This window comes from Bos indicus, chromosome 2, assembly GCF_029378745.1.
Source record: "Bos indicus isolate NIAB-ARS_2022 breed Sahiwal x Tharparkar chromosome 2, NIAB-ARS_B.indTharparkar_mat_pri_1.0, whole genome shotgun sequence".
Lineage (NCBI taxonomy): Eukaryota > Metazoa > Chordata > Mammalia > Artiodactyla > Bovidae > Bos > Bos indicus.
The window spans coordinates 32,625,355-32,638,880 of record NC_091761.1 but is presented as its reverse complement, the minus strand read 5'-3'; the positions used below and the strand labels follow the sequence as shown (position 1 = coordinate 32,638,880).

At 37.2% G+C, this 13,526-nt stretch overlaps 1 protein-coding gene across 7 annotated transcripts in view; it reads right to left on the bottom strand.

Moving 5' to 3' along the window:
- FIGN (fidgetin, microtubule severing factor) overlaps positions 1-13,526 on the bottom strand; it is a 136,190-nt gene that overhangs the window by 98,371 nt on the left and 24,293 nt on the right. For 4 of the 7 annotated variants that reach the window (XR_011570938.1, XR_011570939.1, XR_011570941.1 and 1 more), the window contains one exon: positions 1-13,526. This exon is cut by the window's left edge and continues 18,254 nt beyond it; it is cut by the window's right edge. The exons of the other annotated variants lie outside the window; for them this stretch is intronic. The gene's annotated coding sequence lies outside the window, so the exon portion shown is untranslated. 7 annotated transcript variants of the gene reach the window in all.

The following is a 13,526-nucleotide window of genomic DNA, read 5'->3' as shown; positions in this document are numbered from 1 at the left end:
TTCAGTCGTGCCCAACTCTGTGCGACCCCATAGATGGCAGCCCACCAGGCTCGCCATCTCTGGGATTCTCCAGGCAAGAACACTGGAGTGGGTTGCCATTTCCTTCTCCAATGCAGGAAAGTGAAAAGTGAAAGTGAAGTTGCTCAGTCGTGCCTGACTCTTAGCGACCCCATGGACTGCAACCTATCAGGCTCCTCTGTCCATGGGATTTTCCAGGCAAGAGTGCTGGAGTGGGTTGCCATTGCCTTCTCCGAGTTCCTCTCTTAGGAACATGCTATTTTTAGGTATTACCTTTGGCTGTATGGAATGAAAGGGGGGAAAAAAGAGAGAAAATAGGGGTTGTAGAAGGAAAACAACAAGGCACTGAGTTCAATATGGGTTACATATGGGCTTTAACATCAGACCATAGGGGTTTGAAATTGATTCCAAAACATAGGGATGCAATCATTCCTTACGTTCTCATTTTCAAAAAGACATGCATCTAATAAGCTGCTGGTATTGTTTTTAATTGTAAAGTTGGGGGAACGCTTTTTGTTCTTTTCAAAGCAAAATACATTAAGGAAATAACTCCAACAAATGGTATCAGAGAGGCAGACTTTCCTATCTAACTGACAAAAAAGGGAGGCTGTTTGAATCACTGGGAATACTGTTAAAGGTGCTGATTTGGAAGCATGTGAATAATGAGGTCTTGAGCAGTTTCACTTGAAGAAGAGAAAGGAGAAGGGGACGCCGGGGCAGAACTCTGAAGTGCCGTTTAATAGGATAAGAAGAAGCAGAGTTGGCGGCAGTGAGGCTATGGCGAGAACTCAGAAGAGTCTGGAAAGCTCTAGTTTTAGAACACATTAGCCTGGATGAGTGAAGATGAAATCCAGAATTCAGAGACAAGGTTGCAGCAATGTCATAAATAGGCTATACTGTGGGAGTGGTGACTAGCAGATTTATAGAGAACGCGCAATGGAAGAGTTCAGCCAAGGTTACAAGCAATGGAGGCAACTGGAAGAGGGAAATGGAACAGCATGGTGTGTGAAGACATTCCATTTGAGGATAAGAAATGCTTCCTGGTCTGGGATGGCATTTTCTAAAAGCGGAAAAGTAGAATATCTAAAATTGCTGATGGCTGTTTTGGAGATAGCTCTGTCTTCTCACGGAAGTATGGCCCAAAACCACACACAGTTATGGTCATCAATTAACATAATCTCTAATACAGTACCCTGAATTCTTTAGGCATGCAATATATGTGTGTGTGTATGTGTATACAGCATATACATATAGCATAACTAATTCATGTTTGTGAAGCACCCTCTAGATAAACAACACTTCACTGGTTGTTTCTTTAGACATTTTCTTAACACTTTCATATAGTATAGTTACTATGAGAATATATATCTATATACAGACATATATGTATTTAAGAAATATTTTTTACATTTCTCATCTCTCCAATAAATTGCATCTTTGTGTGAATATTAAAAAAGATCTCTATTGAGTCAGAATCTCAGGGTTAAAATCTTCATTCGGCCACTTAATCAGATGACCCAGTGCAAGTCCCCTAACCTTAGTTTTGTCTTCTATAAAATGTGAACTCCAGCATTTACACTGCCTACTTCTTAAAATTGTGAGGAGCAAGGAAGGTAATGGACACAAAAGTATTTTATAAATTGTGACTGACTATAGGCTTCCCAGTGGCTGAGTGGTGAAGAATCTGCCTGCCAATGTAGGAGACACAGGAAATGAAGGTTTGATCCCTGAGTCAGGAAGATCCCCTGGAGGAGGAAATGGCAACCCACTTCTGGAAAATCCAATGGACAGAGAAACCTGGTAGGCCATAGTCCATGGGGTCACAAAAAGTTGGACACGACTCAGCGACTGAGCACACACACAAGCACCCAAAATTAAGATGGTATTATCAGCTTTAACCTGGTGGCTCAGATGGTAAGGAATCTGCCTGCATTGCAGGAGACCTGAATACGATCCTTGGGTCAGGTAGATCCCCTGGAGAAGGGAATGGTTACCCATTCCAGTATTCTTGCCTGGAGAATTCCATGGACAGAGGAGCCTGGTGGGCTATAGTTCCTGGCATCGCAAAGAGTTGGACATGACAGAGCAACTAACATTTTCACTTTTTCACAGCTACTCAATAAAAAAGTGCTGATTCAAAGCATAATCTAGGGACTTCCCTGGTGGTGCAGTGGTTAAGAATTCCACAATCCCAATGCAGCGGGCACAGGTTCAATCTCTGGTCGGGGAACTAAGAACTAGGATTCTGCATATTGCATGGTGTGGCCAAAAGAACCAAAGCATACCCTAGACACAAGAGAACTCATGTACACAAAACCACTACCAAAGATGAATGCCTGTCCAACTAGAAGCTGCAAGTGTGAAAATACCAACAAATCAGGAGCACTTGCTGATGATCCCCTGGAAACCAAAGTGTTACAAGAGGATCTATTCTGTTGGTATAAGAAGCCCTGCCGATAGGCTACCAAGCAGACTGAGAACAAGCAAGTGGGAGGCCCCTTTAGGGCCATAATACTGAGGAAATGAAGGCAACTACAGGAAGGCTCCTTTACTGAAGCTTTTCAGTTCCCACAAGAATTGCTCAACATGAGTCAAAATTTCCCTGCCTTAATTAATTTTATTAATGTCAACAATTTAAGACTGTTCTGGTCTTTTTTTTTCCTGCATGACTTCTTTAATATGAAATGAAGTGAAGTGAAAGTCGCTTAGTCGTGTCTGACTCTTTGCAACCCCACAGACTATACAATCCATGGAATTCTCCAGGCCAGAATACCGGAGTGGGTAGCCGTTCCCTTCTCCAGGGGATCTTTTGAACCCAGGGCTCCCGAATTGCAGGCAGATTCTTTACCAGCTGAGCCACCAGAGAAGCCCTCTTTAATATGAGTTCCACACAATTCAGTATTTAATCAGAGTTTAGCACCTTCAGGTGTAAGCACAGTTTATCAATAGAAGCATACAGTTTATAAACTGTTGGGAATGATTGATTCAAATTTTATTTTATTTTTTTTAATTTTGATTCAAATTTTATAAACTCACTCCCAATCCCTGTAATATTTAACATCAGTGTCAGGAATACAGCGAGTACTGCTTATTAACATTTCTAAAAAGAGAATCCTGTCCTCTCAAGCATGAATATCTATGAAAACAAATTCTAACAAATCTGATCAAAATGAAGACTTCAAATACCCATTCTCAGTTATCATATATGAAATCAGAAAAGGCAGGTCTACCGTGAAGTTTAATGATCCTGAAGTTTGTGATCCTCATCAGCACTGGCCCCTTCCAACACCTGTACCTAATTTTTTATTTTTAGTTTGTACTATTGTCTTTAAAACAGAGCCCCATGTGTGTAAGCCTCTGCTACTGCTACTGCTGCTAAGTCGCTTCAGTCATGTCCAACTCTGTGTGACCCCATAGACGGCAGCCCGCCAGACTCCCCCGTCCCTGGGATTCTCCAGGCAAGAACACTGGAGTGGGTTGCCATTTCCTTCTCCAATGCATGAAAGTGAAAAGTGAAAGTGAAGTCGTTCAGTCATGTCTGACTCTTAGCGACCCCATGGACTGCGGCCCACCAGGCTCCTCCATCCATGGGATTTTCCAGGCAACAGTACTGGAGTGGGGTGCCATTAAAACAGAGCCCCATGTGTGTAAGCCTCAGGACCTTCTAAACTAGGATATGCCCCTGATAATCAATATACCGAAGAGGTAAATTTCCAAAGCACCACATAACTATTATCAGGGTCATATTTTAGATCACCACCATTTACAACATCATGACTCTGTCTGCAGGTTTCTCCTAGGCCCTTGCATGTGACGCTACCATTCCTGACATTTCCATTTCTCAAGAAAAGTTTATGGTCATAGGTCCAAAGCAAAAGCTACCCTGAAAGAAAAAAGAAAGAAGAAAAAGAACACAAGAAAAAAGGCTGCTATGGTGTACTTGTCAGAAACAAAGCAATTATGAATATCATATGATTAAAAAGAAAAGACAAAGAAGTCATTTGAATAATGAACTCTAATTTGACTAGCAATTCATTGTTTAGCAATTTGCTATTTTTATTACATTTTAAATCAATCCATCTACCACAGAAATTCTCTCAACCCCACATAGTACTATTTCACTGCTCTAAACCTATATTTCATGGCAAGACAATATCTTTGTATAATAAAATGGCAATAAAAAGAGTACCAATTATCCCAGTATTTTCTCAAAATAGGTAGACTTTCTTTCATGCCTTAATTTTATGTTTTCCTTTGCCCCATACTAAAAGCTCGGCATAATTATCCCTGAACAGGTTGAGTAAGGTCTCTACAAAATCTGCTCAGGGTGATTATTTAGCTTTTTTTTTTTTTTGTATTTGCAGAATTTAGCTGAGACTGTTACAAGCGGTTTATCAAAATAAATGCATGATTGGCTTTAGCAGTTTTTCGTAATTGAAAAAATAAAGAAAAAAGAGTTTTCTAATAAATGGAGGGAGAGAGAGGTTAAATACTTTAATTACTAACTTGCAAAAAGATTTCCATTTGAATATGGAAACAATGTAAAGGGGTCCCTAATTTTTATGGGGCTGGAATCACTCCAGAGGATTTAATGATATTGCTGGGCAACTGAAACTCTACAAGGGAATAATGTGATTTCTAAGCATACTTCCTTAAAATTTAATAGTGCTAGGGAATATTTAAAATGGGTTATTTTAAAAGGAAAGTTGAATATGTAAATTTGTGGGAGAAGAGAATTAAGGAAACTTGATTTTTTTTTTTATGATACTTTTATGGTACTTTTCACTTTCCATCTTAAAATGAAAACTAGTTACTTTTGTGTCAACACGCATGTGAACGAGAGTTATAGAAGGATTTTCTGATCAAGGACTGCTAGATGTTAAGTGAAGAGCTGAGGTAAATATGTCTTCCCCTTAAAGCACACTTGACATTTCTGATCTTTGAACTCTGATTTTCACTATTTGTAGGGCTCCTTAGTAAGGTCTTAAGAACTAAAGGTCTTCTTGAGCTCAAATGACCCCCATTGCTTCCTGACCCTAGTCATATTTGGGCAATGAATTGTGGAAAAGCCATATTTACTAGATTTCAAGGATTAAGCCACTTCAGCTATACATTGTACCCCCAAACTGAAGATCTCATAAACAAAGGAATCTCCAGTCTTCTAAATATCAGTTAATTCCACCTAATCAGATCTATTATCAACTCTAATCCTAACACATAGATTACCAGCATCACAAAGCAGTCATTACTAATTAGCCCTCCTTCCTAATACCACTAGCACAGAAAAGCCTACCCACATTACTATATTAAAAGAGAGTCTATTTTGAATTGCTGTTTTGTTTGGAAAGGAAGAGGGAAAAAAAAATTTGTGTTCCTTTCCAGCTGGCAGTTTTCCTAAATTAGATTAACTTTTAATTTAAATTAAAAAATTTAAAAGCCTTACACAAAGAGACAGTAATTGCCCATTTGAAACATCCAAAAAAAGGTGATTGAAGGGTACAGTAATATGCTTACATGAATAATAAATAATACTTAGCATTTAGATAGAGCTTTCCCCTCATCAAATCACTTCTTTATAAGCATTAACTAATTCACACATTATCCTAGTAAGAAAAGTAAAATTAAACGATAAAATGTTTCTCTACCTCAAAGTTGGGTAAACTGAGGCACAAAAGAGGGAATTCTGTCATGAGGATGACACCAGGGCTTCCGAACATGGACTGTATTGGCAGGCATTTTCTTGCGGGACCTATATGTGCTGTTAAGCTAAACCTGAAATTAATTTCTGCCCCAGTCACTGTGCGGGCTTTGATGACGCTGCATAGGGCAATTCTGATTCCCATCTTTGCCAATGGCTGTGAGGACTCGGACAAGATACCTAAAAATCTTTTTGCCTTAATTATCTTATCTGTGAAATGGGAAAAAAAATATTCACATACTATACACACACACACACACATATACAAGATACCCAGTAAACGCTCAACAAATGGCAGTCATTATTCACCATTAGAAGGAGTTAATAAGAAAACTGCTAACAGTAAGCTAATGGAATACTTCAAGTACTTTGACAGGAAATGGACCCATAACCCTAACTAGGTGTTCAAATGGAATAAAATATTCCAAAGCTCTTGAAAAAAATATTAATGGTACAATTTCCAGGGTAATGCTTAATAGTTTACATTATAAGCAATTAATGTACTCCCAGTGAGTACACGTTCATCTCAAATTACTGGTTTCTACCCTTTTTAACAGTAAAAAAAAAAAAAAAAAAAAAAAAAAACTCATAGATTCAAGATATTGATTTTACTTTTAGCATCCAATGATGGAGAAAATAATGATTAAGAACTACACTGAATTCTGTGACACCACTGTGACATTTCTAAACAGATTTACGTTTTTATTCTAATCACAAGAGATAGCACATATATACATAAGCCCTGTAGAACACCCACGTGACAAATATATATTGGTGCACATGTGAATTTGTGCAATAAGTCCAAGATTCCTCAGAGATCTGCAGCCCACAGTATGGGAACCCTCTCCTGGAGGCTAAGAAGTAACATACGGGTCAGCACTCTGTTGCACAGCTGATATCCACCAGAAAAATCAAGCACAAACAGCTTCCACGTATTTAAAATTCTTCAAATGGAACTTTGTAAAATGAAACGTAGGTTCTCACGGTGTTTTCAAGCTGGAAGAGTATTTAGAAATCTTCCAATACAGATTATCCATTTTAAGAAGAATAACACTGAGATCCAGAGAAGCTGTGTTTTTACCTCCTGAGCTACCAGATAATAGTAGAACTCAGTTCTGAAACTTTTAATTATGGCCCACAATGTGTGTATGTATATGTGTGTGTGTGTGTGTGTGTGTGTGTGTTCACACACACACGTGCCAGTTGCATCCAACTCTGTAGCCCCATGGACTGTAGCCCACCAGGCTCCTTTGTCCACAGGATTCTCCGGGCAAGAATACTAGAGTGGGTTGGTATTTCCGTCTCCAAGGAATCTTCAGGACCCAGGGATCGAACCCACACTCCTGTGTCTCCTGCACTGGCAGGCAGATGCCTTACCACTGGCACCACCTGGAAGTCCTATATAGACAATGTGGGGCACTTCTAAAAAACAAAACACTGTATAATAAACTCTTTGGTTTGGGGTTTTGTTATTTTCTCTTTTTACTATCCTAACAGATATGATGCAAGATTGATCCTCATAACTTTTAAGCAGCACTCAAAATCTTGTATTGTAATGGTTTTTTCTCTTCTTTATCTCTTCCACGTTAATACAGTGACAAATGCTATGTACATGTTTGGTTTTTAACCTAATTGGTTTAACATAAAATCCAGATAAGATATGCCAACCCACTACAAAGAAAATAAAAACTTTAAATCTATTTTCAGCACACTTATAAATGTGTGTGTTTTTAAGCTGGTGGAATTTTAACTATATTTTCATTTTTCCTCATCTGGAGAATTTACATGCTTGCAAGAAAATCTTGTTGAAACCTTATTTTGGTCTTCATGGAACATAATCTCAACATCTCAGACAGCCTGAATCATGCTGAATTACATTTGCAGCTTCCTCTGGGGTTCTGTGAAGCTCTATTAGTATTGCATATTACACATAAGTTACTTTTAATGCTCTTCCAAGGCTTGTTAAATGCTACACAAACGTTACACTTCATGGCTCTAATGTTTAACTTATCTATCAGTAAACTTGAACCCACAATTCATCTAGTTGTCCATGTTGGTAATTTCTACTCATTATTATTTGTAAACGAGTTTTTTTTAAAGAACTAGATTTTGATTAAGAGCAGCTACTGATCATGTACATGAAAAGAAATGCTTGAACCTTTGCCCCAAACATTCAACAAGGTAAACCCAAAGATGTAAAAGGTGGCGGCTTAATAGTTTTATTTAAACTGTGACACTATTAATAGGCACAAAGAATCCATTCAAAGATTGTCTATTAAATGTGACTATTGCACTTACTGAGTAATTTAAGTACCATCTAGTAAAATAAACCTAAACAAGATGATTCTAGCAGGTGAAAATGTTTATATTTATTTTAGCCTAAGTCTATGCTAATTTTTCTTTTTGTAAAGTGAATCTAAAATACACTATTTAAAAATCCACAGTACTACTCTCTGCATATCTTCCAACAAACTTCATTTAGATTACATATGTTTTTGATTAGAAAGAATTCTGTCCTAAGCTTCCATGCAACCTAAGAATCACTGAAGAAAAGCGACACTGAAATATTAGCTATTGTGCATCACTGAGGAAATCTTTGTGGCTGAAAATCTGAGAAAATTTCATTTCCAAACATGTTTTTATTAAATTTTTTCTAGAACACTGATTCCATTTTAAACAAACAAAAAATGTATATACATAGTAAATACGCCCAAAGGTATAAGCAAACTAATGAAAACTTTCATATTCCTGAATGTCACAGCAATGGCAGCATCACACCAGTTGCATTTGTAAGGGAGAAATTTAATGCTTCTTTCCTGTCTTCATTGGCTAATATCAATTCAATTACGCAATTATTATACAATTGCTCTTAATTTCTATTTAGGAATAAAATTTCAAACATTTTTATTTCAGGACATTAAGAATATTATGAAAACAACCAGGTTTACCATGGTTATCTGTCAGAAGTATTATCTTCAAAAATTTTTGCATTTTATTTTAGTAGGGAAACTGTCTGATACCAGGTTATTTCAAAGATATAGAAACAAAACAAAAAAGATGAAAAACCCAGACAAGACAGAATCTGGAATTTAAGTGATTTTCATAGATTAAAATAATCTTCATGGAATTATTCAGCCACGGCTAAGTACATGTCAAACAGCATTTGGAAAGTAACAGTAATATTTGGTAATCATTATAAATTTCATAAAAATGAGATTTCCAAGAATACTGTTCTTTTATTTTAACTTAATTTTCAGGCAACATAACAGTGACCTATTTATGGAAAAAGCTTTGCTAAAGAGACCAAAGAGCTCAGCTATGTGTGGAAAGAGGTGAGCAGTGGACATTATTTTTCTTTTTCATGTAAATTTTACAGTGAAAATATAAGTTTATAGTTAAGAAAATTAGGTATTTAACAGAGTTACATCTAGTCTTGATATAATCATAAATTTGAGTATTCCCCAATACATTGTTACATTTATTCAAAACAAAATTATATTTAAGATTCTTTTAATAATTATTGCTAGGAAAAGAAGCCACATTTTGATATTATGATTTTTGTATATTGTAAGAGCACAGATTTCTTAGCATTTAAAAAGAGCTTCTGCGAAGAGATGATGCAGTCACTGAGAATTCTTGAAAAGAAAATTAATATGATGTCATCAGAATAATTGAACCTTGAGTATTTCACACTGTCATTTTGGAAGATGAGTTAGAAAATTAGAGGGGGCCAACACCAAAGAAAACATTCTCATCATAAGAACATGAACAGTACCCCATGCTCATCATTCCTACTACCAAAAATAATGACGTCTGCAACAGCCAACCCTAACCAGCACCTTAATTAATTGGTATTAGCAGTAATTAAGACAATTCCAGTTAAGTTTTAATTTTAAAAAATTAAGTATAAACTCAGTTATTCAATAAAGAGTTGTAGTCATTTGGTGTGTTTCTAGGTGCAGAATATAGCAATTTACTATTGACAAGCACTAACGGACGAGGTCATTTCACAAGTATAGTGTGGACAAAGGTGAACTGGGCAACTGATGAAATCTGTGGCCAAGGCGAAATAGCAATCTCTGAGACAAATGGTAATAAAGTTACTGAAATGAAGCAATGTAGTTTCTAAACTGAACTGTCATAAAGGAGGATATGGGCTTCAAACTGGCATGTCAGGAGTAATTAAAATATTATTTCTCTTTTTTAAAAAGTTCCAAATGGCTTTAATAGTCTTATTGATTCTTTATTCAGACAGCTGAAAGGTTAGGAGGACTCTGCCGGACGGTAGGGAAGGGTGGGCAGTGTCGAGGTTTGGAGGGAGGGAGGCTGAGTTCTGCAAGGGCAGAAAAAGGAAAAGAAGGTAGATGTATTAACACACTGGAGACAATGAATGCTTCCACAAAGGAGACTATGTTGTCCCAAAGGAAGAAAGTTAAGGGCTTCCGAAGTTACTTATGATACAAATACTTAAAAAGCTATTGCTGCATATAGACTCTATTTATTGTTCACAGGGATGTAGAAAGTTTCTATAAGGCAAGATAACAAATGTAAAGTTCTCAAAATGGATTTCTCCTGAAGATTCCAAGATATCCTCTATTCAGTCTCTCCAGTTGATCCTTGAGTTGAAATGACTGGCTTGCCTGGTCAAATACGTGGTCAACTGATTCAGGATGGGTGTGACTGATGTTAATGCCAGCATAAGTAAAGCTTGAAGAAAATGCATTTGTTTTGTGCACCTAGCTTTCCCCTACTAGGAGAGATTGAGCTCCTTGCTAAGAAGAGATAAAACCTATTATAACCAACTTTTGGTATCATTTTTGCTATTCTCATCTAGAAAATAAAGCAGATCAGATATTTCTATCTGTATGAATGATTGCCGTGAGACATTATGGAATCAAAAACCTTACAGCTAGAAATAATCAGAAGATCATCAGACCCAGCTCCTACTTTAAATAGAGGAGTGAGCAGGCTATAAACAGCAGGGAAAACCATGTTTGAGGAAAAGGACTGTGAAAATGGAGATGGCTTTCTTCCTACTTGAGTGTCAGTCTTCGCACAACCCAAGTGCCATACTGAGGACTTGGCTTCAGCCAAATTTCCATTTGCACCACCCAACTTGCACCTTGGCAAACACAGTGACGGAACACATCTGCCCTGCAGGAAAGTGAACTGTGCAGCCCCCATCCAAATCCAGATACTCCTTAGCAACCATGCAGTCTTCTTTGCAGCGAAAACATACCCAAAAAGTAATACTTAGCCACGAAACAGCCTTCATACCATTTCTTGACGTAATCCACTTTGCAACTAGCTAATTACATGTGATAATTGAAACTACACTCACATTACTCAATAATTAAATGATCTGTCTAAGGAGAAATATAAAACACACAACAGTGCATTTGGAAAGGATACAAACCAATCGCTAGGCACCTAGGACCCAAAGTCAGAGAATCAAGAGGACCTTGGTTGTACTATGTAGGAGAAAGGTCAAAGGTTTGGAAACTACCACTATTCTTATTATCCCCTGCAAAGTTTGATTCCCCATTAAAAACTACAGCATTCCCCACTGAGCTGCTGAGCCCAAGGAGGAATGTGCTATGTGATCGAGTATCTATCTGCACAGGGCTTTACAGACCTCAGATTGCACTAGCACAGAAAACCCCTCTTTCCAGTATGTGCCCAGCCCCAATAAAGCAAAATAAACACACACCACATGCTTCTGGAATCACAGTTGGCTTTTCTTCTCATATCTATGAGCAAAAAATAGAATAGTGTTTTAAAATGGGCAGGCCTATCAATTTATTTTTTCTCTCACTCTTGGAAGTTCCAGGAGGACAAGAAAAAAAAAAAGAAAAGAAACACACAGGCCAGATGTAAACTGTTATTTATATTTATTTTCTCACTGCTTTACAAAATGCTAACATATGCTGTCATATGATAGCCCATAAGGAAAATAACAATACAAATATTAACTGAATAAAGAATGTTCAATTAACACTAACACACTGACTGCAACTGTTTCTGTAGCATGAAGCAAATGAGAAGTACTCGTAGAATCTTTCCTACAGTTGTGTGCCCGCTACACAAATTTTTAAAATTCTGTTCCAAAGTAGTGAGATCAATTAATGTTCCAGCAGTAATCATTAGAGTTCTGATAATAAAATATCCCCCTGATGCAGAAAGCAATTGTGTCAGTGAGCAACCTCTACATTTCCTGAGGCTAAAAGTCATTCATACAATTCTCCAAAACTGAAATTCCAGTTTGGAGGTCTACAGTACTTAGAAATACAAAGGAAGATTTAGCAAGTATATAAGCTACACATTAGTGAAAAATATGAAGATTAAGCAACCTCTGGACTGTCCTTGGTTTATTTTGCTTTTTATTTTGGTAAGGCTAAATGACCTTCCTCCACAGGAAATAAATCTGCATGGAGCTGAAAATCATAGGCAATTAACACACTGAAAAAGAGAGTCCTCTTAAATTATGGTTTTAGAATTTTTAGATGTACCAGCTTTAGGTGGAAATGTGTTTGTGAGAAGCAAGGGAAAGCAAACCCAGGCCGACTTGGACTAGTGCTACAGAACAGAACTGAGCTTAGTTCTATGCAAGATCTCACGCTGCCTGACTGTGACATAATAGTGTCGGCTAAATGAAAGGTTTGATTTAGCTCCAATTTTAACAAAACCCAATGTTTAACTTATGACACAACAGGGATTTGGAGGTCTTCCTCATCACCTTAAAAGGAAGTAAACCAGAATCCAGCATGAGATGAAGGTGCCATTTCATCGCGTACAGTTCCCACCCTCACCCCAGGTAATAACTTATTTATTGGTAAAATAAAGACCTAGAGCATTAGCTCAAGAGACACAATTACAAGATTACACAGAGGCAGTGTTCACCTGTACACAATGGTTTGTCTGACTACAAAGAACCATCCACTTCAAATCTTTTCATTTCATACAAACTCTTTATTGCTCCACTAAAACTGAAACCTACACACTTGTGCACGTGCATACACACATTCACACAACATGAGGGGAAAAAAAGAGCATTCAATTTAACCACAGAGCAGCAATAAAATCAAATATCCTTTTTACACCAAAGGCATTGCCTGATTTAGAAGATGCTTGCCGATCCTCAAAGCAAGTCCAGTTACCATAACAAATGTACATTTTACCAGCCTTGGAATTCTAATTGTGTTTAATACAGTTTCATGTTGCATCAAAGTACAAAATCAATACCATTTGTCCAACTCACAGGAAAAATGGAATCTATAAGTGCCTCTTATTGAGTAATTAAACACCTATTATTGTCATGGGTAGTGAAACAATGAATATGATAAGATAAATTTTTGCAAGAAAATACTGCAGTGATTAATACCTCCCTGCGTATTAAATAAAAATGACTGTCTTTTGTGCAGAACTGCTGGCAGAAGAACAGGGACGCGAGAAGTAGTTGCCAGTGCCACAATAACAGGCTAACCTTGAACTGAACTCCTTTCCTCAAGAAATTAAATGCTGTAGCAGGACTTTAAATCCCCCCACTTAGAGCTCATTTGTGCGCCATGTAACCTGCAGTTCCTGAAAAGAACTCATTATCTTCAAAAGGAGAATCCCTTTATAATTTTTTTATGAATGTGTATATTGTTTCTACAAAAAAGAAGTAGCTCAATGTCCAAAAAGGATAAGAATATTAACAATGTAAGTAAGGAAAAGAGACTTGTACCAATCAGATATCATTTCTACTTCCAGGAATGTGAGTGCAGAATGCAATCTGTTAAGGAAAACTAAACATTAGATTGAGAATGAG